Raw genomic sequence first — 23752 nt, forward strand, 5'->3', positions numbered from 1 at the left:
AAGTAAACTCTCCACTGAGTAGTATCCAATCTATCTGGGAGGGACTCCTGTGGTACAGTAGTGAATAATTGTCATCAGGACTGACTGTGAGGGTTGGAAATGTAAAGGTAGATGTTTTGTAGCAAAAGGAGGGGAGTGATTGACTTTGCAGTCCAGGAGCAGAGGTCCCTGGGACCATCCAAGGAGAAGAGCAGAGTGTGGGACCCTACCCAGAGTGATACCAGAGATGGAGGCTGGGGACTCTAGAGTCATAGAGGGAAAGGGCCTGTGTGCTGACGACTAGGGGGTAGTCTTGCAGGGTATACCCTTTGGTTGGTTGATGATACATGGATGGGATTGTAATCATGGCAATGAAACGATATAAGATAGGATGAATGTAAAAAGCTAATGTTCTCCCATGTAAACTATCACATAATTTACATTTTTAAAAAAAGCTATTGTCAGTGTATATTTTGCTGTGTATATTCTCAACAAAAAAATTTTTTTTAAGTCATGTGCACAGTTTCTTGTAAACTACTAACAGAGACATAGGTAGTCCCCAATTATAAATGAGATCGGTTTCTGAATATACCGCTTCTGTAGCTAAGTTGGCACAGGTGCACTTCATTCTTATTTAGCAGTGAAATGCTAGACGCCTTTTCAATATGCAGCAAGTGAAGGTGATTGTGATGAAGGATTTGCTGCAAGTAGGAGTTGGTTCAAGGAGCCCTGGTGGCACAGTGGGCTAAGTGTCAGGCTACTAACCACAAGTTTGGCAGTTCAAATTCACCAGATACTCTATAGGAAGAGTAAACATTTAGACTCAGAAACTCTACGAAGCAGTTCTTCTCTGTTCTATAGGGTCACTATGAGTCAGAACCAACTCTAAAGCAGTGTGAGTTTAGTTAGTGTTTTAAAGCCAGGGCAGATTTATACACGACTAGAAGACAAATATAAATCTGTAAGTTGTATGTTTGCAACCTGGCGATGGCCTGTATCGAAAAGGTCTCAAATTATTCTTGAGAGAGACTTCCATCAAAATTAGATAATTTTCCAGGCATTCGAACAATAGAAAACCAATTGCTGTGACACATCCCATGACTCAAAAACCAACCAACCAACCAACAAAAACCCCACCAAACTGACTGTCATCAAGTCAATTCCAATTTACAGCAAACCAAGGCTACAAATCTTTATAGGATCAGAATGTCTCATCTTTCTCTCACAGAACAGCTGGTGGGCTTGAACTGCTGACCTTGTGGTTAGCAGTCCACTGGAAAAGAACCATACGATCAACTCAATTCATGCAGAAAAGGCATTTGACAAAATCTAATACCCTTTCATGATAACACTCATCAAGCTAAGAATTGAAGGGAAATTCCTCAATATGATAAAGGACATAAATTTTTTAAAACCCATAGATAACATCATACTCAATGGCAAAAGAGTGACAGTTTTCCCGAGATCAGAAAAAAGACAAGATGTTTGTTCTCAACACTATTTAACATTGGATTCAAGTCCTAAAAAGCATAATTAAGCAAGAAAAAGAAAGAAAAGGTATCAAAATCCAGAAGGAAAAAGTAAAACTATTCCTTTTTGCAAATGACAGGATCCTATATAAAATCCAAAAAGATCTACAGAAACGCGTCTTGTTTGTTGTTAAGTGTTGTCCACCTAATAAACCCTTTATAGGGCTTCAAGGTGCAGCTGGTGGATCTGAACTGTCAACCTTGAGATTTGCACTCCAGTGCTTATACCCTACAGTGCCACACCAGAACCCCAAACGAACACTACTAACAACACTACTAGAGCCAATAAATCAATTCAGCAATGTGTCAGGAAACAAGGTAAATACACAAGTCAGCTGGATTTCTATAATAAAAGCAATGAGCATTCTGAAAAAGAAATTAAAGAAAGGCATCTAAAAGAAGAAAAGATCTATCAATAAATCTAACTAGGAAGGTTATATTTGTATATTTGAAGCTATATATAAAACACCATTAAAAGGAACTGAAAAGTTGAGATTGAAACAAGATGGCCAACTTACTTTAAGGCGTTGTCAAGGGATGAAAACAGGTGTGCTGAGCAGCAGATTTGAAAAGCAGTTTTTCTTCACAGCATCTTTTTTCATACCATCTGATAATGATTTTGATTCACCATAGCAAGTGGCAGCAGTAAAATGGGCACTCTTAAACACAGCTGTTTGGAAACATTTATCTCCAATTGCAAATGGCATTTTTATATTGTGTTTGTCATAAATCGGCATAACCTTCGCTTCCAGATGATTCTAATTGCAAAGTAGAGAGAGTTTGCTTTGACATCCAAAGGCAGGACAAAAAGATGGTACCACCCGTCGGTGGACATTTCATATGAGCACACAAAAGCTATTCCTCAACCAGATTCTGTGCATAATAATGAAGAAACACAGGATTAAGTACTAAAAACCAGATTAGAAATAAAACATGAGCCCCTTTAGCAAGGACCCATGAAATAACAACTTAGCAAAATGTTCTTGACTACTACTAACCACTGGTATCCTCATGGACTGTATCGCGTATGTCGTAAGAAGCTGAATCCTCTAAATGACAGATAATTTCAAGGGTCTCATTAGGAACCAAAGAGAAATGTTATACCCTTTGCCTAATTTGTCACTTGAGAAAATACAATCTGGTGTAGTCACTACTGTGTTATACAATAAACTAATAAAATACTTTTTCATATATTAAAAAACAACAACAACAACAAAGAAAAGCTGAATAAATGAAAGGTACTTCTCAAGTTCAAGAATTAGAAGACTTAGTATTGTTAAGATGCTGGTAATACCCAAATCGATCTATATTTTCACTGTAATCCACATCAAAATTCTAATAGCCTTCTTTGTAGGAATGAAAAAGTCAATCATCAAATTGATATGAAATTGCAAGGGGCTCCAAACAACTAAAGGAATCTTGAAGAAAGAAGTTAAGATGCATACTTCCTAATTTCAAAACATGGTATCAGAAACTCCCACCGAACAACTTTTTTTTCCTGCTGAGTCTGAGTAAGAGAAGGTGGGAGAAGATACTGATAGGATGCCATGATTCAGCTGTGGATGTGAGCAGAGTTCATTGTAATTGTAGAAACTTGAAACTCTAGCATGGGTATAAAATAAATCATCTCAGAAGCAGGAGGGGAAATCTCACTAACATCAAAGAAGAGCCAGGAGTGGAGAGTGTCCTTTGGCCTGTGAGATCCCTGCAAATTTAACATGCTTGACCCAGGGACAGAAAGCTGGAACACCAGACAAGTGGCAGTAGTGCAGCAGTAGCAGAACCAAGAGCCAGAGCGTGAGAGCAGTGGGTTTCCCAGCCCACAGATCAAGGAAAGCTGAGTGATTTTAGGCAGGAGGCATATGTACAGAGTGGGGTGCCTCACAGAACTTGACTGGGGGAGTTACATTTGTTGACCCATGAAGCTACAGACAAGCACCTTCAGACTGAGGTTTGTGGTACAGTGGTATGTCTTGTGGGCATTTATCAGCAAGCTCTACAAGAGTTTGGTAACATGGCCTGTGGACATGACTGACAAGAGCCTGTCCTGACTGGAATAACTGTGCCTTGAACATTTCCGACCCTAAATTTTAACCCATTAACTTCCCTGTTGTTAAGTGCCGTCGAGTCGGTTCCGACCCATAGCGACCCTGTACAGGGTTTCCGAGGCTGTAAATCTTTACAGGAGCAGAAAGCCTAATCTTTCTCCCACGAAACAGTTAGTAGTTTCAAACTGCTGACCTTGTGGTTTGCAGCCTGATTTGTAACCACTATGCTACCAGAGCTCCTGTGTGTGTGTTTGGGAGAAGAGGGATGTTTAAATCTACAGTAATCAAAACTATCTGGACTGATATAATAGCAGACATAAAGTCAATGGAGTATGTTATATAACCAAGAGCCCTGCTGGCATAGTGGATTACAAACTGGGCTATTAACCACAAGGTCAACAGTTCGAATCTACCAATCACTCCTCAGGAGAAAGATGAAGCTTTTTGCTCCTGCAAAGATTTACAGCCTTGGAAACCATATACAGGGTCACTGTGAGTTGGAACTGACTCGAGGGCATTTCACCACCACCAATGGAATAGAAGGGAAAATCCAGAAAATAAACCCATAATAAATTGATCCGTTGAAAGAATTTCAACAATACTAAATCCATTAAATGGAGACGGATGTTCTCTCTTGACTAACTGGTTCTATGATGCCTGAATTTCCACATGCAAAAGAATGATGCTGAATCATATAAAAAATTTACGCTGTATACAAAAATGAACTCAAAATGGATCAACGACCTAAGTAAAAGAACTAAAAACAAAACTGTTAGAAGAAAACAAAAAGCTTATGCTTTAGGGTCTAGTATAGATAAACAAAACAGATAAACTGGACTTCACCAACAAAGTGAAGAGACTAACTACAGAGTGGGCGAAAGAAAATACTTGGTACCTGAGGCGTCCTGGTGTGGTGCTTTGGGTTAACACGCAGGACTGCAAAGTGCGTTTAAACCGCAAGGTTGGAAGTGCAAGCTCACCAGCTGCTCCTCAGAAGCCTCGGAAAATAGGGTGGCTATGGGTCGGAACCGACTCGACAGCACTTAACAAGTATCTGATAAGGGCTTCACATCCAGAATACAAGGGGGTTTCAAAACTTTGTAGGAAAATTCCATTATCTATCTTTTCATTTAAGTTTTCTATGAACCTTTAAGCATCCTCATGTACAAAGAACTCCAAAACTCAACAATGAAACAACCCAGTGAAAATATGCATCAAGAACCTGAACAGACGTTTCTGCAAAGAAGATAAACAAATGACCAAAAAGCACATGAAAAGATGCTCAGTAGATTTTAAGAAAATGGAAATAAAAACCAAACTGAGATACTTTACACCCACTGCTAATGCTGTTGATGTCGCATTGGTTCCAACTCAGAGCGACCCTGTAAAGGTTGACTGTTATCAGGAAAATGAAAAATAAAACATAAACTGATAAGGATGTGAAGAAATTGGGGTCCCGTGTATTACTGGTGAGAATTGTAAAATGATACAGTCACAATGGAAACTGATTTGGCGGTTCCTCAGAAAGTTAAACAATGTCATCCTATGCTTCAGCAATTCCACTCCTAGATACCTAAAAGACTTGAGAGCAGGAACTCAGATGCCTGCACTTATATTCACTACAGCATCATTCACAAAAGCCAAAAGGTGGAAACAACCCAAATGCCCATCAACAGATGAATTTTAAAATGTGGTAGGATAAGCATCTAACCGAACTGCAAGGTTGGTGGTTCCCACCCACTATATGCCCCTTGGGAACCCTATACAGGAACCAACTCAACAACACTTAACCACAGCAACAATGACCATACAATGGAATATTAGCCATGAAGAGAAATGAAGTTCTGATACATGTCACAACCTGGATGAAACCCACAACATTATTCTGTACAAAATAAGCCCCTCAAAAGGACATATCTAGAATAAGCAAAAATGTAGAGACAAAAGTTTTATAATAAACTTATTAGTGGTTACCAGGGTCAGGTAGGAGAGGGAGAAGGGTCATTGCTTGTATAACCACAATTTTAAAAACCAGAGATTTTCCTTGAAATTCAAAATTTAAAGAAAAAAAAGTATTTTCTAGTTAGTCCATACAAATGACATGTAACATTTAGGAGAACATGACACCTGGCAGAAGAAATGTCATTATTTGATACAGAATTCCACTGAGCCAGACTCCTCGTGTGGAGTTATAGTATCAGGGTTGGACTGTGAACCACAAGATTGGCAGTTCAAACCCACCAGCTGCTCCTCGGAAACTCTATACACGCTGTCTGTGAGTAAGAACGGACTCAACGGCACTTAACAACCATTGAACTAGTCTCTAACCATTTGAACCACAAGCTCAGCAGTTCAAACTCACCAGCCAATCCTCAGAAACCCATACAGGCATACAGGATCACCCTGAGCCAGAACCAAATTGATGGCACTTCACAACAGCATTCTCTAACCCTATTAGTTCTGTATAACCAGAAGATCTGTTTTTTAAAAGAAAACATTTTATTTAAACAATCAGAGCTTGAAAAGAATGTATGAAACAACTACAACTCTGGAGGGAATAGGGAGATTCCAAAACCAAAACCCACTTCCGTCAAGTCAATTCTGACCCATAGCGACCCTTTAAGACAGAGTGTTGTTGTTAAGTGCCATCAAGTCGGCTCTGACCCATAGCAACCCTGTATAGGGTTTCTGAGGAGCAGCTGGTGAGCTTGAACCGCTGACCTTGCAGTTCAAATGGCTTTGCAGTCTGACGCATTAACCCACAGCACCACACCAGGACTCAGTACTAACAGTATTAAACTACAACCATATCCTATTACACAAAGTATGTAGTCAAGGATCCTTCATATATACCTATGTGAAAATCCAAGGCCAAACCCTGTCAATAGCTCAGGAAACAGGATTATAGAATGGACACTAACGGAAAGAGAGGAGTCATAAATTTAAGTAAAGCTTATCCTAGTATATTCACACATTATGCTAAACATACCAAATGAATTCTTTTTGAATTCCTGAAATAGCCCCATGAAGCAAGTCTATTACTAATCCTGTTATTGGGGCATAGAGAAGATAACCATCCAGATGACACACTATTAAGAGGCAGGAGTGGGACGAGAAGCCTTTGTCTAGCATCAAGCCCATACACCACTTTCAAACTTACACATACTGTCGTATTTGCTATAACCTTATGACCCACTGCAAAGGAGACTGTGTACTTTTATGATCTTTATTTTCCTGGAGGAAACAGAGGTTCAGGAAATAGAAGCTATTTACTAAAAGGTCTCCAAGGGAACAAGTGGCAGAACTGGGTCTAGAACCCCAATTCTTCTGACATCTCACCCAGTGCTTTTTCTCAATACACTTGGACCAGTTTGTGGGTTCAAAAATATGCTCACAAATTATCTAATAGACCTTTAAAACAGGTAGCAAGTCCTGGTGTGGTGCTGTAGGATAAGCACTTAACTGCTAACCACAAAGTAGGCAGCACAAACCCACTAACCACTCCTTGGAAATCCTATACAGAGTCACTATGGGTCAGAACTGACTAAGTGACACTTAACAACAATGTAAGCAGGAAAGACAAAAAAACATCCCTACAACCACACACACACACACACACACTCGTGACCAACTCCTCACAGACTCAACAGTGAAGAAGGCTGTAGGTTCTGTTCTGCAGGTCGCCTCTTACAGAAGTTGTGTGACCTATAATAGGCTCCGCTTCTGACTCAATTCTGTCATCTGTAATATGACAGGTAATAAAGTCTTCATTTCAAATACCCTCCCAATTTTACAATAACAACCCCCCCACACACACACACACACATATTTTAATTTAGGATTAGGATCACTAAAAGGATTCAATGGAAGAACATGCGCAGCACTTGGCATTGTGCCTAAGCATGTAATGAAAGAGTTAATAAACGTTAAACTATTACTAGTCTTAATTTATTTCTTTAAGCAGTCTTCCACTAGCAGCCTCCTCCAGATTAACAAACATGTAAAAATTCCCTATTCTCAGTGGGAAGCAACTCTACACTCCCCTGAATTGCCCAATAACCTTACCTTACTGGTCTTTATTTACTGCAGCTACTCTGCTATTGTATCTTTCTCCTGAGGAGTGACTGGTAACATTCGAACTGTTGACCTTGTGGTTAGCAACCCAGTTTGTAATCCACTATGCCAGCAGGGCTCTTGGTTATATAACATACTCCATTGGCTTTATGTCTACTATTGTATCAGTCCAGATAGTTTTGATTACTGTACATTTAAAATACACACACACACACACACAGAAGCTCTGGTAGCGTAGTGGTTATGAATCAGGCTGCAAACTGCAAGGTCAGCAGTTCGAAACTACCAGCTGTTCCTCAGGAGAAAGATGAGGCTTTCTGCTCCCATCAAGATTTACAGCCTCAAAAACTCTGTACAGGGTCGCTATAAGTCGGTTCTGACTCCACGGTACATAACCACCACCACTATTCCGCTACTGTACTCCTTTGTTAGTTCAGACACTGAACTAACATGGATGTCTTCTAATCTCTGCAACTGTTGCTGTTCCTTCCAACCCCCCACATCCCAAAAACACCAAACCAACTATCATCCAGTCCATTCCGACTCACAGCGACCTACATGTCAGAGGCTGTAAATCTTTATGGTAGCAAACAGCCTCATCTTTCTTTCTCCTGCTGAGTGGCTAGTGCGTTTGAACTTCTGTCCTTGCAGTTAGTGGTCCAACGCTTAGTCCAGGGTGCCACCAGGACTCCCTTCCTTCTCATCAGGCCCGTTCAGAATGAAGGATTATTCTCAAGGATGTCTCTTTAGTCTTTCTGTTAGTCCTACAGCCTCAATACAGCCTTGTAGTAGATGGCTCTGGAATTCCCAAATGAACTACCTTTCATCTGAGTCACAGATCCCAATTCCCAGCTCAATGTCTCCCTGTGAATGTTCCACAAGTATCAAACTCAACAACAAAATCCGCCCCCTTACCTTTTTCCCTTCTTCACCCTCTGTGTTCTTTACCAGACCAAAATCCTCAACTTTATTAAGTACAAAACATCCAAAGACATATTAAAATCCCTCCTTCTCCAGCTAACAAATGTGTTAGGCACTGCACTGGTACCAGAGATTATGGTAAGCAGGACACGAATGCCGACCAGGAGCTCAGTCTAGCAGGCTGCCATGGTCTAATGTTTCCACCTTTGCCGAGACTCACATGTCCAAGCCCTTCACAGCCACCCATCATCTCTCACATGGACCACTACCATCACCTTCTAAAGTCTCTCTCCATACTGTCAATCTCCACTCCTACCTCCATCTGTCCTTTACGTAGATGCCAGCTATCTTTCTTAAGCAGGTGATCATGCCACTCAGCTTCTCAAAAGTCAGCAATGATCCCCAGGGCTCACCGAGCTTAACACACCTTGACGGCACGCCATATCTTTTCCCATCACGTCACCTTCTGCATATCCTCCAGGTTTAAGTTGAGATCCAACTTCTCCATTTTCCCCAACGCCCGTGTTTGAATGTATCCTCCGCTATAAAAATTCCCTTGATATGTCATCAGAACTAATCCATCCCTAAATTTTACACAGTGCAATAACTGATATCACTATGCACTATCACTGCATTCCACTTTGAGTCATTTTCAGTACTTACCTGCCTCTCTCAGAGTAAACCATAAATCCCTGAGGCCACTAATTAGTCAGACAATCTTCAGGGCATGATTATATTATCTGAGGCTCAATTTTCTCATCAATAAAATGAAGGGGTTACTTTTAAGTAACTGCTAAGGGCATTCCAACTCCGAAGTTCCATAATTCCACTCAAATTATTCTAAATTATTCCAGAATACAGAGGAAGATGGAAAACTTCCTAATAAATTTTATGAAGGAAGCATAACCCTAATGCCAAAACAGGAAAGGATATCACTAAGAAAGAAAATTATAGACCAATATCCCTCATGAACATAGACACAAAAATTCTCAACAAAATCCTAGCCATCAGAATCCAGCAGCATATAAAAAAATAATACGCATGACCAAGTGAGTTTCACATCAGGGATGCAATGATGGTTCAACATTAGAAAAACAATCAACATAATCCAACATATAAATAAGGAAAAAAAAAAAAACACATGGTTATATCGATAGATGCAGAAAAGGTATTTGACAAAATCCAACATCCAATCCTAATAAAAACACTCAACAAAGGAATTGAAGGCAAATTCCTCAACATAATCAAGAGCATATATACAAAACCAACAGCCTATATTACTCTCAATGGAGAGAAACTGAAAGTCTTCCCTCTGCGAACAGGAACCAGACAAGGATACCCTCTGTCACCGCTCCTATTCAATATTGTGCTGGAAGTCTTAGCAAGAGCTATACAGCAAGACAGGGAAGTTAAAGGCATCCAAATTGGCAAAGAGGAAGTAAAACTCTATTTGCAAATGATATGATCATATATATAGAAAACCCCAAAGACTCAGTGAAAAAGCTACTAGACCCCATTGGAGGATTCAGCAAGTGGCAAGATATAAGATCAACATCCAAAAATCAGTTGGATTCCTCTATACCAATAACTACAGTGCTGAAAAGGACATTAGGAAAACAATACCATTTACAATAACCACCCAAAAGATGAAATATCTCAGAATAAATGTAACCAGACAAACAAAGGACTTATACAAAGACAACTAAAGAACACTACTACAAGAAACCAAAAGAGACTTACAAAAATGGAAGAATGTACCATGCTCCTGGACAGGATGACTTAACATTATGAAAATGTCAATACTGCCTAAAGCAATTTACATATATAATGCAGTCCCAATCCACATTCCAACAACATTCTTCAAAGAGATGGAAAAAACAATTACAAACTTTATAGGGAAATGAAAGAGACCCAGGATAAGCAAAGCACTGCTTAACAAGAAGAACTAGGTGGAAAGCCTCTCACCCCGATTTCAAAATTTATTACACGGCTACAGTGGTCAAAACAGCCAGGTACTGTTATAATGAAAGATACATTGATCAATGAAACAGAATAGAGAATACAGAAATTAACCCATCCACATACAATCAACTGATTTTCAACAAAGTTCCTAAGTATATCGCATGGGGAGGAGATAGTCTCTTCACCAGATGGTGCTGGCAGAATTGAAACGTGATATGCAAAAGACTGAAACAAGATCTTTACCTCATGCCTTACACAAAAAACAACTCAGCATGGATTAAAGACCTAAATGTGAATCCCAAAATTACAAAGGCCATCAATGAAAAACTAGGGGAAAATGTACGAGCTCTAATACATGGCATACACAGACTACTAACATTTTGAAACTTAGACAAAATAGATCAATGGGACATACTGAAAATTAAAAATTTATGTGCATCAAAAGACTTCATAAAAAGAGTAAAAAGGAGCCCACAGAATGGGAAAAAATCTTTTGCAATGACACATCAGATAAGGGACTCATTTCCAAAATATATAGGAATCTACAAAACCTCTACAAGAAAAAGACAAATAACCCAATTAAAAAATGGGCACAGGACATGAACAGACACTTCACCAAGGAGGAGATATGGGCAGCCAACGAACATATGAAGAAATGTTCACGATCACTAGCAAATCAAAACAACAATGAGATATCATCTCACACCAGCAATAATAGCAAAGATCAAAAAAGTAGAAGACAAAAAATGCTGGAGAGGATGTGGAGAGACTGGGACCCTCCTACATTGCTGGTGGGATTGCAAAATTGTCCAATCACTCTGGAAAACAATATGGCGCTTCCTCAGAAGGTTGGAAATAGAAATACCTTATGATCCAGAAGTTCCTCTACTTGATATTTATCCACAAGAAGCACGAATCATAATGCAAGTAGATAAATACACACAAATGTTCATAGCAGCACCATTTACAATAGCAAAAAGATGAAGACAGCCTAAGTGCCCATCTATGGAAGAATGGATAAACAAACTTTGGTACATACACACAACGGAATATTATACTACCCTGAAGAATAACAAGGAAGCAGCAAGCCACCGCCTAACATGGATGAACCTTGAGGACATTATGCTGAGTGAAATTAGTCAGTCACAAAAGGAGAAATATAGCATAAGTCCATTAATGTAAAATATTAAGAAAAAGCACCCACACTAAAAGGGAGGAAAAATTTTTTATTTATTTATTTTTTGTTGTTGTTATTGTTGTTCGTTACCAGGGTGTATGGGGTGGGGTGAGGGGAAGGGAGGGGAAGGTGGAGCACAGGGTAGGGAATAGGCACAAGATAGTTTGGGTACTGGGAGGGGGGCATATACTAGAGAAGGGGAATGGGAAAGGAAAAATATGGTGGATGGGAGAATAGCTAGGCAAGTTTACCTGGGCTAAATAAGAAAGAGGTAAATAAAGATGTAAGCACAAACGTGGAACAACAGGGCTCGTGGATACAAAGACTGAGGCATGGTTTGAATAGGTAAAAGTGGGGAAATGATATTAAGATGTTTGCCTGTCTTTTGAATCTTGTTTTCACTTGCCTACTATTGTAAAATAGATACTTGAAGGGGAGAGAGAGGAATAGTCAGAAACATCAATAGAGAAAGCTTGTAATCCATCTTCAGCCTATAACTGATTAGAATACCTAAAATGGGGCTAGAACTTGCCCAGTGAAGAAGCCTCCCTGCAGAGCCTTTGCATTGCACAAGAACATAGGTGGAATCCTGATCCCCAACTAGAATCTTCTGAGGTGGGACATTTCCACTTAAAAGGACAAGTAGACCAGTTGGAGCAGCTAGAAGAACAGAAGATACTTCTTGAAAGAAAGACCAGCAGGAAAAATCAAAAACAGTAACAGCAGTCCAATTGACTACTACAAAAACAAGCAAGTTGTTCCCCAGGGAGCCATCAAGGCAAGTGGTCAGGTCCCCTCAAGGCACATCCCCTTCCAAGACTGAAATTCAAATGGAATACAATAGCATATGGTCCTGCTGCTGACAATGTTGGTCACCAATAGGGGTAAGTGGGGGAAAAACAGCAATGAAGTTGTGAACTAAGTCTGACCACATTCAGTAGAATCCTGTTAACGTGGATTGAAACCTGGTTAACCAGCAGTATGATGAGACCTGGGGACTCCTGGGCCCAGGGGCAGGGACATGGCCCCAGAGGACTAGAATGGAGTGTGAAGCATCCAGGCTGATATAAAGTGAGGGGAGATGCACAAGAACACCCACACTTGCATATAGTACCCATTTGACCTGGCATCAATGGCTGGATGATCAGAACATGACTAGAGGAAGAGTGGGGGTGGGGTGGGGGGGAGTAACCCACTACAAGTGTGTGAACTTGACCTATGCTTGTGGATGCAGTATGACAAAGGAGTGGACAAATCTCTACAGTGAGGATCATTCACACCCCCATGGTACACAGGGCCAACAGGGATGGGGAACATAGATCTTGGCTACCCATAATGGGGGGACTAGAAAGGCAAGAAGTGACTGGCTTATAAGCTTTCAATAGGGAACCTAGCGCCCGCCCGAGGATGCTGGGAAAGGTAGACCCTCCACTTAATTGTTTCCAACCTAACAGGATGGGGTTGATAAAAGGTGAGGGGGAAAGTACTCCTATGGTTCAATAGGAAATGATTGCTATCAAGTCTGACAGTGAGTGTTGGAAAGGTAAATGTAAATGCTTGGTAACAAAAGGAGGGGAGGGGCTGATTTTGCAGTCCAGCAGCAGAGATCCCTGGAACCATCAAGGGAGAAAAGTGAAGTGTGAGACCCTGTCGGGGAGGGAGTGACACTAGGGATGGAGGCAAAGATGATGACGTGGACAGAAGGAGCAGCTGGGGTCTCTGGACTCAGGGAGGGAAAGGGTCTGTGTGCTGGCGGCCGGGGTGCAGGCATATGGAGTGTACCCTTTAGTTGTCTGATGATGCATGCAGGTGATTGTGATCATTGCAATGAAACAAAATACGATAGGATGAATATAATGTTCACTCATGTAAGCTAACACATAACTCCCAATAAAAACATAAAAAAAACCCAAAGATCATGGGGGAAGACTTCAGGATTCTTAAGCTGCCACTGGCACTGAAGGAGCAGTGACCTGAATCAAGAGCCTCCACCTCTTCTGGCCTTCATTTCTCCTTCAGTGGAACTAAACTAGCAGTTCAGCGAGTGCAGTGAATTCTAAACTGTGTTCCAAGAAGGTGCCTAGTGAACATTACCATGGATGAGGGGAGGCCAGATGGGTAGGACCAAGCTGTCATCTGACTATTCTCCCAGAGCAGAATCACTTTTTCCAGTTTGTAAGTAACACTATTACTACATAAGATTTTTATTTTTAATGCGTCCTGCTGCTATAAAATTAAGGTGAAAACCACTGGTCTAGATGCTTTCTAAAGTCCTTGGCACCCCACGCACTCTCAGATCCATAGCCTTACTTCTGTGAAAGATGTAGATGAAACAATAATTCTACAACTAAACTCCAGCTACATTCTATTTTAGGATAAGGCACATTGCATCCCAACACCCAGCTGCCCCAAAAGTGTGTTGGGGGGGGGGGGGACGACTTTCAACAAAATAGTCTACAAATAAAAACAATCAACAGGATAAAGTCCCCTGTAAGTGGCATCAGAAACAGAACTACAATCACACATTGCAACCCTGGCTGTCAGGAGCAGAGACAACACCTAGTGACCAAAGGAAGCATCCCAGCCATTGAAGTAAGGATTCCCAAGAGCCTGGAATCTCTTCTAATTGGACTGTCCATCTGATCTCAATGAATGTACCCTGGGTTGAGTCATAAGTTTTCTCTCACCCAATCTACTAACCCACTCAGCACACATGATCTGCTCAGAGGCACAGCAGTATGGGGAATGTGGGGCACCTGAGCTGAATGTTCAAAATTGGTGACAGTCAGTGCTGTGTTCCTAACACGTCCAAGATTAAAGCATCCTAATCCCATCCAGATGCTCCGACTTGTCCCTACGCTTTGAGGCGTCAGATTCTAGTATTCGGACTCCTGAGAATTAGAGTGCCTAAGAATATTTACATTAATAATTTACCCAAAAGATATCTGGAAAATACACACAGACAAAATTATACTTGAAAAAACAAATATTAATTTTAAACACTTATTAGCACAGCAGTCTGATTACAAAGATAATCAACACAGAATTTAATTCAAATATCAAGGGCAAAACATTTGTTGTTTGTAAGTGTCATCAAATCGGCTCCAACTCACAGCGGACCTGTATGTTGTTGTTGTTGTTATGTGCCGTGGAGCTGGTTCTGACTCACAGTGACCCTGTACAGGGTTTCCGAGGCTGTACATCTTTACGGGAGCAGAAAGCCTCATCTTTCTCCCACAGAACAGTTTGCAGTTTCGAACTGCTGACTGTGAGATTAGCAGACTGATTCATAACCACTACACTACCAGAGCTCCTTAACAGACCTGTATAGGATTTCCAAACGCAGCTGGTTGGCTTGGACTATCAACCTTGTGGTTCACAGTACACTGCTGATCCTACAGCGGCACACCAGGAGTCCAAGGCTAAAATCATAGTAAAAAAGTACCACATATGCCCCCAAATAAGTCAAGGTCTTTTCATAAAAGTTATTTATCAAAAAAGAGATGGTTTCCTTATATTCTAGACCTTATGATAGAGTGTTGCTGCTCCTGTTTAGTGCTATCAAGTCAGTTCTGACTGATAGTGACCCTGTATATGGGTTTCCAAAGAGCGGCTGATAAGTTTGAACTGCCAACCTTGGGGTTCAAACCACCTTGTGGTCCAGTGTTTTATCCCACAGTGCCACACCAGGACTCCACAACAGAGTACACTCTAAATTATCTTAACTTTAATTGTTGTTGTTGTTGTTAAGTGCCGTCAAGTCGGTTCCGACCCATAGCGACCCTGTACAGGGTTTCCGAGGGTGTAAATCCTTACGGGAGTAGAAAGCCTCATCTTTCTCCCACGGAGCGATTGGTAGTTTCGAACCGCTGACCTTAAGGTTCGCAGCCTGATTCGTAACCACTACGCTACCAGAGCTCCTTTAATACAGTGCCAAAAAAAAGCCACCTTCAAGAGAAGAACAAAGAAAGTAAACAATCAAGGACTAAAGGACTGCTAGGCTTAGGTTCCTGGATGGTACAGATTAGTTAAGAGTATAACTACCAGCAGACAGGTTGGTGGTTCAAACCCATCCAAAAGCACCTCGGAGGACAGTCCTGGTGAGGAGCTTCCAAAAGGTCCCAGCCTTGAAAACCTTCCAAAGCAGTTCTACTCTGCACACAAAGGATCACCAGGAGCTGGAACAACAGTTGTGAAGGCAGATGGTAAGAACATGTGACCTATGCGCCTTGAAGGAGAAAGCGCATTCCTAGAGGAACACAGCTGCTTGGAATCCTGGTCAGACTGAGAAAATGGGTCGGGGGGAGCGAAGTGAAACGCTCTTCATTGACTGGTTGAGAACCAATGGGAAAGAAAATCTGAAATCACTATAATCAGTATTCATTTAGGACACTTATAGAAAACCCAATGAAATCAATTTAAAAGGAGGCAAATAAATTTTACAGTTTTTAAATCATTTCTCAGGCTGTAAGTCATTAATGTTGTATACAAGTCTTAAAGAATCACTTTAAATAGCAATAGATTCTCATTAAATTAGGAGGTCAACAAAATAATAGTTCCTTAGAAAGAATAAAAAATTACTGTCCCCATGTTTTACAAGTGGGTATTTGCAGTCCTGGTGTGGCACTATCAGATAAACACTGGACTGTTAACTGTAAGGTCAGCGAATCAAACCTACCAGCTGCTCCTTGGAAACCCTATAGGGTCACTCTGAGTCAGGGCTGACTCCATGGCACTGACCATAACATTTGCAGTTTAGGATAAAAGAGCCAGCGTCACATCATGCATGGATTTTAATAAGTGCTGCATTGTTGTTATTGTTAGGTGCCAGTGAGTCAAATGTGACTCATTGCAACCTTGTACAGGGTATCCGAAGCTCTAAGTATTTATGGGCGCAAAAAGCTTCATCTTTCTCCTGCTGGTGTCTCATAAGCACTGTACTGCGAACCACAAGGTCAGCGGTTCAAGTTCACCTGTAGTTTCCTGAAGAAAGATGAGGCTTTCTGCTCCCATAATGATTTAACACCCCGGAAACCCTATACAGGGTCAGTATGTGTTGGAACCAACTCAACGGCAGTTAACAACAACATACTTACATACACAAAGTTTCAATGAACACAAACACAGTCAGAAATGTTCTGAGACATCAAACAACAAAATAAAGTACCCCCAACCGAAACAAGGAGTCCTGGTGTGACGCTGTGGGATAAAGCACTGGACCACAAGGTCAGTTTAAATCCCAAGGTCGGTGGTTTGAACTCAACAACTGCTCCTTGGAAACCCTCTACAGGATTGCTATGAGTCAGACCAACTCGACAGCACTTAACAACAAGAAGCAAAATAAACCAAAACAAACTCTTCTAAGTAACACACATCACTCTATAAGGTCGTTGTTCCTTTCACTCACACTGAGCTAAGACTGTTCCAGCGTGGTCTAATGACATTCGGCCAGAGTCAAAAGGCCAACATTAGTGCTTACCTCCAGTTTTTTTGTTGTTTGGCAATCACTAACACTACTCACTGCTGTCTTCTTGAAGTGCTTTATTCCCCTGGTTTCTGGGAAGTACTTTCTTCTGCTCCTCCTCCTATATCTCTGGCTCTTTCCCTTTCTTCTCTTCGCATTCCACATGTTCATTCAGTTGCCACCAGAGGATAGTACTGCAAGGTCAGTGGTTACAGCCTCAGAAACCCTCTATCAACTCGATGGCAGTGGGTTTGATTTTGGAGTCTAAACCTGAGCTCTTCCCAGTGCTCCAGCTGCAAACACTGAGCCAATATCTCTTAACTAGAATCAGATGTTGTTGTTAAGGGCTGTCAGGTCAGTTCTGACTCCTGCTGACTTGTGGTTAGCAGTCCGGTGCTTCTCCTACTGCACCACACCTAGACTCAATCACATAGATACCGCTAATAAACTGGCCAAAGTAATCATTAACTTTACCCCAAACCTCCTCTGTATTTCCCATATTAAGGAATCGCAATGGTGGTGGTGATGGTGGTTTGCAGTCAAGTCAGTTCTGACTCAGAGAGAGACCCTGCATAGAGCTTCCAAGGTTGTTAAGTCTTTTCAGGAACAGAAAGCCTCATCTTTCTCCTGTGGAGCAGCTAGTGGATTCAAACTGCTGACCTTGAGGTTAGTAGCCCAACCCATAACCCTCTACGCCACCAGAACTCTTTGTTGTTGTTAGGGGCCAGCGAGTAGGTACCAAATCATAGTGACCGTACAACAAAACACTGCCTGGTCCTGTGCCAACTTCAATCGTTTCCATGCTTGAGCCCATTGCTGCTGCCACTGTGCCAATCTACCTCGTCAGGGGGCTCTTCCTCTTTTTCTCTGGCCCTCCACTTTACCAAGCATGATGGCCTTCTCCATGGACTAGTCCCTCCTGGTATGTCTGAATAAACAGCAATACTATGCAAATTCAGCAAACTCAGAAACCTGAGATTCATCCTAGACCTCTACTACTTTCCTCCCACGAACTGAACACTATTGGTATTGTTGTTGTTGTTGTTGTTAAGTGCCGTTGAGTCGGTTCCGACCCAAAGCGACCCTGTACAGGGTTTCCGAGGGTGTAAATCTTTACGGGAGTAGAAAGCCTCATCTTTCTCCCGCGGAGCAGCTGGTAGTTTCGAACCGCTGACCTTAAGGTTCGCAGCCCGATTCGTAACCACTACGCTACCAGAGCTCCTTATTGGTATTGTTAAGAGCCATCAAATTGGTTCTGACTCATAGAGACCCTGTGTAGGGTTTCTGAGGAGCAGCTGGTGGGTTTGAAACTCTGACCTGGTGATTAGCAGTCTAGTGCTTATTCTACAGTGCCACACCAAGACTCCTAAGTCAAGCCAATTATACCCTTTTAAGTATCAGGCTGCAAACCGCAAGGTCAGCAGTTCGAAACTACCAACTGCTCCACTGGAGAAAGATGAGGCTTTCTGCTCCCGTAAAGATTTTACAGCCTTGGATACCCTGTTCAGGGTCGCTATGGGTTGGAACCGACTCAACGGCACTTAACAACAACTAAGTATCCATGGTAAGGAGCTCTGATAGCATAGTGGTTACGAATTGGGCTGTGAGCCGCAAGGTCAGCAGTTTGAAACTACCAGCTGTTCCGCGGGAGAAAGATGAGGCTTTCTGCTCCCGTAAAGATTTACAGCCTCAGAAACCCTATGCAGGGTTGTCGTGAGCCGGAACCAACTCCACGGCACATAACAACAACAACAAAGTATTCATGGTGTGGCGCTGTGGGCTAATGCATCAGACTGCAAAGTCATCTGAACTGCAAGGTCGGTGGTTCAAGCTCACCAGCTGCTCCTTGGAAACCCTATACAGGGTCACTATGAATCGGAATCAACTCAACGGCACTTAACAACAACAACAAGTATCCATCCTGGTATGGCACTGTGAGTGAATGTGCTGTTCAAGTTCACCAGCCACTCCTTGGAAGCCCTCTACAAAGTCACTAAGGGTCAGAACCAACTCATAGGCACTTAACAACAAAGCATCCATCAGTTTCCTGGCCTGTAAGCCTGGATTTACTGGCCTCTAAGCCATTTGAAAGGAGCTCTGGTAGTGTCATGGTTAAGAATCGGGCTGCTAATCTCACGGTCAGCAGTTCAAAACTACCAGCTGTTCTGTGGGAGAAAGATGAGGCTTTCTGAACCCGTCAAGATTTACAGCCTCAGAAACCCTGTACAGGGTCACTATGAGTCGCAACTGCCTCCACGGCACATAACAACAATAACAAAGCCGTCTGAATTGCAAGGTCGGCGGTTCAAGCTCAACAGCTGCTCCTCGAAAACCCTATACAAGGTCACTATGGGTCTGAACCGACTCGACAGCACTTCACAACAACAACAAGCCGTACTCCATACAATTACGTTTCTTAAAATCTCACTGACTGTGCCTCACAACAGGCTCGACCCTAGTCTTTCTGAAAGCCCCAATTCATTGCTGACCACACACCTTACCAGCTTTATGGATAGTGACATTTGGGCCATTTACACTTACACAGATTTACACCAGCTGCTTCCTTTGACTGGAACACCTCCCTCGGCCCTGCTTGTTTCGTTGGCAAACTACTACTGGCTAATGCACTGGACTGCAAGGTCAGTGGTTCAAGCTCACCAGCCACTCCTCGGAAACCCTACACAGGGTCACTATGAGTTAGAACCGACTTGAGGACACTTAACAACAACTTCAAGATCCACTTTAGAATGTCCTCCTGATTTTTACAGTCTTCTTTCAGGTTACAGAAGATACTCATAATGTATTTTGATGGATATACATACAACATATATCTGACAACTCATATCCATAAATCTATAAAATTGTTTCACAACGAAGATGAGAAAAACACTTTGCAATTACACCTATTCTATAACCAAGCAATTCCATGGAAATATCCCTAAGTGATATGAATGCAAATATCCACAGAAAGACATATATACAAGTACTTTATTTTACACACAATTTTATTATTCACTGTTCATTATTTTATGGCCAAAAGCTGGGGGGAACTGCAGGGAGGACACTCATCAACAGAAGGATGGATAAGTAAATTGTGTTATATTCATCCAACAGAATTCTACAGAGCAATCAGAAAGAATGAACTCATGGTAATATTGGTACAAGCAACAACATTGCTAAATCCCAGATATTCTGTTGCATGGGGAAAAAAATATACACGAGTATACACTCTAATTGTTGTTGTTGTTAAGTGCTGTCAAGTCTCTGCTGACTCATAGTGACCCTATATAGGGTTTCTGGTGAGTGGCTGGTTGGTTTGAACTAACAACCCTGTGGTTCAAACCAACCTGTGGTCCAGAGCATTATCCTGTATCACCATACTGGGACTCCTATACGCTAATGTTGTTGTTGTGTTGTTAAAGTGCCATCGAGTCAGGTAGCGACCCTGAATAAAGTTTCCAAGGAGCAGCTGGTGAACCTGAACCGTAGACTCAAGGGGACTTTTCAATCCAGCGCATTAACCAACAGCGCCGTACCAGGAGTCCATACAGAGGGTAAAATGATGAAAGTGTCTTAGATATTATTAAACATCTTAAAGTAATTGAACCTGGGGCTCCGGACCATAGTCTCAGGGGATAACATGGTAAACTAGCATAACATATTCCACAAAGACAATGTTCTCCATCCTACTTTGGTAAGTAGTGTCTGGGATATTAAAAGTTCATGAGTGGCTGTCTAAGATGTACCTAGTGGTCTTTCCATGTGCAGAAGGAAGAGTGACGATAATTGAAGATGCTTAGAATCAATTAGAGTCCAGTGAACTAATGGAACATGTGAACATCAGTCTCTATGACTCTGAGACCAAAAGAACTAGATAGTGCCCAGCTGCCACCACCAACACTTCTGAAAGAGTCACATTAGAAGGTCCCAGATAGAGCAGCAGAACGTGGTGCAAAATTCAAAATTATTTTTTAAAACAACACCAGACTTATTGGTCATAAAAAGGTGGGAGGAACTGAGACTCTGGCCCTCAATCACCATTCAGGTCTGGAAAGAAACTCATCCTCATGGCCCAACTTTCAGCCATGCAGTAGATACGTGTATGGGGGAACACCACCACTAGTGATGCATGCTCACTATGAATGATGGAACAGTCAGTCATTCAAAATCAAAGTGGCAAGGTATACCTCAGGACAAAGACGAGAAGGGCTGGCAAGGTGGGTGGAATGGAGACGGGAAACCACAGAGCAGAAGGAAGCAGAGGAACTGTTGTTCCACTGAGGGGACTGCCATCATTGAGATGAAACAAAGTGCAATCAGCAACAAAATGATGGTCTTGTCTATAAATCTTCACTAAACTCACAAGAAAAAGTAAAAAAAAAATAATAATAATAGTATCTACTTCCAAAATGGGGGCTACAAAGGCAAGAAGTAACTGGTTTACAAATTTCTCGTCTTTGTCCTGAGGTATACCTTGCCACAGTTGAGACTTCTGCCTTGAATTTCTACCATGATCATATTACCTTTATCATTTAAGAGGGAAAAAATAATTTTATTTTTTTAAAAAAGCTAAAATCTTACAATGCTCACCATACTGTCCTCCAATGGACCATTTCCAAGGTAGTCTCCTACCTCCCAGTTAGTACTGAAATTTGCCTATCTTTATCTTACCTAAAAGTCAATACACCACCTAATACATGGCATCTGCTTCATAGGTTTACTATATTGAATTACATAGCTATTAAGCAAAATGCTTGTTAAATAAAAAATGCACAACAAAGTAAGAAATCAAAACAGGTGACCAGCTTTCAAGGGAAGCACTCCAAAGTCACAGACTTATGAACTTGACATTGTACTACAAGGCAGGGTGGGTTGAGGCTTACCTAGTAAGAACACAGACTTGCACCACTGCCTCCCAGAATTGTCCCCCTGTGATTCCTGATATCACCAATCCCATGACCACCACTTTCAGTGGCAATCAGACTTCACACTATAAAACCAAGCAGATGAACAATAACTTACAGGATCCACCAACCAAAGAAAAGGGCAACAGTACCAAAGAAAGTACATACCAGGATACCATGCAGGAAAATAAGATGCAACAACAGGCTTCTGACCATTCTGACCAGGGACGCAATATCAGGTCCCAAATAGAATGGGAGAAAAATGCAGTGCAAAATTCAAATTCCTAAAAAAGGCCAGACCTATAGCACCAATGGCGCTGTAGAATCAGCACTGGAATGTGAACCACAGGGCAGTTCAAACCCACCAGCTACTCCTTGAAAACCCCATGTAGGGTCACTATGAGTCGAACCACCTTGCTGATACTTAGTAACAACAACACAAGACCAATGGCGTTCTGGTGTGGTGCTGTAGATAAGCACTGGACTGCTAACTGAAAGCCCTGTGGTTCAAGCCCACCAGCCACTCCTTACACAGGGTGGCTATGAGTCAGAACCAACTCCATAGCACCTAACAACAACTGAACCAACCTACAGAGACTAGTAGTTACTGCTGCTAAGTCAGTCCCAACTCATAGCGACCCTGTGCAGGGTTTTCAACGAGTGAATGGTGAGCTTGAACCACCAACCTTGCAGTTCAAACCAACCTTATAGTCCAGCACATTAACCCGCAGCATCACACCAGGATTCAAGAAACCCACAAAGACTATCATCCACAGATAAGCTTTGAATTTGGAAATGAAACTATTTCTGGAGGCTACCTTTCAGCCATATAATAGATTGGCTTATAAAATAATGAGTAATGTACTCCCTTAAACAATGAATGATACGAAACCAAACAGTCAAACATTTACCCAAAAGCAAAGATGAAAAGGAGGGGAAAGAAAGCTAAATCAATGAAAACAGAAAAGAAATAATGAGAATACTGACACATTGTGAAAATTATAACCAGTCATGTAACAATTTGTATAAAAATTGTTAAATGAGAATCTACCAAAAAAAAAAAAAAAAAAAGGAGTCCTCCAGGAATCTCACTCCTGGGTATTTATCATGCATTAATAAAAACTTACATTAATATAAAAATCTGTACACAAATGTTGAACAGTTTTATTTGTAAGAGCTAAAAACTAGAAACAACCCAGAGAGCCTTCAATAGATGAATGGCTAAACTGTGGGATGTCTATATAATAAAATTTATTCAGCAGAATAAATGATAGATACAGACAAAGATGAATCTTAAAGACATTAGGCTAAGTGGGCATAAAAAAACTCAAAATATTACACACTGTATAATTCAATTTATATAGCATTCTCAAAGTGGCAAAATTATCTTGATGGCGAATAGACCAGTGTTTGCCAGGGATGAGGGCTGGGGGGAGGATGTAGCTATTAAAAGATAATTTAAGAAGGCATTTCTTTGTGGAGATGAAACAAGTCTACAGAGATCCTCACTGTGGTGACTAATGTGATAAAATCTGATCAAAATATACAGAGAGTACATGCAAAAACTAAAACTCTTAATTTCAATAAATAGTATTGTGCTATTTTCAATTTTCTGGTTCTGATAATATTGTACATAAGACACTGCCATTGAGGGAAGCTGGGAGAAGCCCCCCATACTAATTTTGCGACTTCTA

At 41.4% G+C, this 23752-nt stretch overlaps 1 protein-coding gene and 1 pseudogene across 1 annotated transcript in view; one reads left to right on the top strand and one right to left on the bottom strand.

The window, feature by feature from the left end:
- The window catches only part of SRPK2 (SRSF protein kinase 2), a 304605-nt gene that overhangs the window by 276152 nt on the left and 4701 nt on the right, over positions 1 to 23752 (bottom strand). The gene's annotated exons all lie outside the window — the stretch shown is intronic.
- Positions 967 to 2572, top strand: LOC102836889 (annotated as a pseudogene).

Source organism: Chrysochloris asiatica, unplaced genomic scaffold (assembly GCF_000296735.1).
Source record: "Chrysochloris asiatica unplaced genomic scaffold, ChrAsi1.0 scaffold00010, whole genome shotgun sequence".
NCBI lineage: Eukaryota > Metazoa > Chordata > Mammalia > Afrosoricida > Chrysochloridae > Chrysochloris > Chrysochloris asiatica.